General features: G+C 57.1%; 1 pseudogene; it reads right to left on the reverse strand.

The window, feature by feature from the left end:
- Window positions 1-215: 215 nt before the first annotated feature.
- On the reverse strand, window positions 216-1,647 carry LOC136458455 (amino acid transporter AVT1I-like; annotated as a pseudogene).
- Between the last annotated feature and the right edge of the window lie 359 nt (window positions 1,648-2,006).

A 2,006-nucleotide genomic window follows, 5' to 3' on the forward strand; every position in this document is an offset into this window, starting at 1 on the left:
GCCATTAACTAGTTGCTAGCCAACTCCAGCTACTGTAGACTAATTTGTGCCGTGCCCCAACTAGTAACTAGCTCTAGTGATTCAAACGGGCCCTAACCTTGGTACTGTGATAGTTAACATGTTATCCTCGAAATTGCATTACAAATCTCTCAGTTTCTCAATCCAACGAACAAATCAAAGAATCATTGTGCACTGCCTGCTAAAAAAATGTGCTATCAAAATGTGCTCACAATCTGGTGCAGGGAGGTGTAAGTTCCTAGGACGGCGACACACACTCCGACCACCAGTATGGCGACGATCCCCGCGGCCTCGGCACGGCGAACCACTCCGATCCTGAGGTAGCTCAGGCACGGGAACAGGACAACGACGGTGACGTTGAGAGAGGAGCCGATGAAGGACATGAGGTAGCCGAAGAAGGGCACCGTGCACGCCGCCACCACCGTGCTGACAAGGACGGCGGTGCTGATGGCCGCCCTGGCGAGGCCCCCCTGACGAGCCCGCGATGACGACGACAGCTTCTCCTCTATCGCCGTCGTGATGGGCTGGATGACGAGCGCGTACTTGGCCAGCCGGGTGATCAGGGTCATCAGGATGGCGATCCTCGTGTACACCTTCCCCGACGGGAGGTTCAGCGTCACCAGCGACTTCACGTCGTCCCCGTAGATCATGTATCCTAGAACCGCCGTCAGCGCGTAGTTGAGGACTTGAGGCTGCAGAGCACCGAGGAGGCCAGGAGGACTTTGGTGAAGTCATTCCTGTTGCTCATGGAGGTGTACACCGTGGGGAAGACGCCGTGGCCGGCGAAGCCGGCGAAATACAAGCTGAGGGAAGTGGGCAGCTCGGCGAGGCTAAAGACATTGGCATCCTTGGCGGCATGGAAGCCGTGCTCGGGCCACGCCGGCCCAGACCAGGGACGCCGTGAGGGCCACCGACGCGACGAGCCCGACCGCCGACACGTAGGCGAGCACGCAGAGGTCCCGGAGCCACGTAGTCGGGAGTATGACCACGGCCGCCACGAGCGTGAACAGCTGCTTCCCCCGCAGGACGTAGCCGGCAGGGAGGCCGACGGCCGTGCCGGGGAGCAGCTTGTCGAGGTTGTCGCCCTCGAGGATGAGGAAGCTGATGGCGACCAGGTAGAGCTCGCCGTACATGACGGCGCCGATGGTCTTCCGGCCCGGCCGCCCGAACGCGAGATGGCCGATGTCCGGGTAGCTCCTGACGGCGTCGCCGCCGGCGCGCATGCAGCGGGCGATGAGCTCGCCGGTGTAGTAGTAGACGGCGCCGACGACGGCGAAGAGCGCCAGGCTGAGCCACCCGCCCTGCGCCAGCGCGTACGGCACGGACAACAACCCGACGCCTATACAAGGAATCACATTGCATTCGAATGAATCTCGCTGTGATTATATTCGTTCGTCATGTATGTAGGCGAATCAACAAGATCATCGATGGACGCACGGTCGTAATCGTACCTGAGATGACGTTGCTGAGGTTGAGGCAGCTCCGCCAGAAGGAGGCGCCCGTGTCGTGATGGAGGAGGAGCTGCGCCTCCATGTTGGCGACGTCGTCGGCGCCGCCGCTGCCGCGCTGCTCCTCATCTTTGCCCGGGACAAGGAAGGGCTCATCGAGAGGGCTCTCCGCCGCCGCCATCGCCGGCTCGGCAGTTTGTTGGCCTTTATAGATTGCCTCCGGATTTTATCTAACCATGGACGTGGGCCTATTTTTATCGGTAACTAACTCTGAACGTCTTTCTCCGAATGGGGGCAAGGCTTTTCTATACCAAGATGCAAAATTTCCACCCCTTTGTCCATTTATTTTAGTATGGCACTCCCTAACTACTTTTACACGTTTTTATACCGTCTCTATTCATGTCAACGACCCTCCTATTTTATACCAAACATATGAAACAATAAGTAAAAATGTTTTAAAGATATTCTACACATTACTATGAACACACAGACACGAAAAACACTCTAATCAGAGCTACAGTAAAAAAGATACATCTACCG

This window comes from Miscanthus floridulus, chromosome 6 (assembly GCF_019320115.1).
Source record: "Miscanthus floridulus cultivar M001 chromosome 6, ASM1932011v1, whole genome shotgun sequence".
Taxonomy (NCBI): Eukaryota; Viridiplantae; Streptophyta; class Magnoliopsida; order Poales; family Poaceae; genus Miscanthus; species Miscanthus floridulus.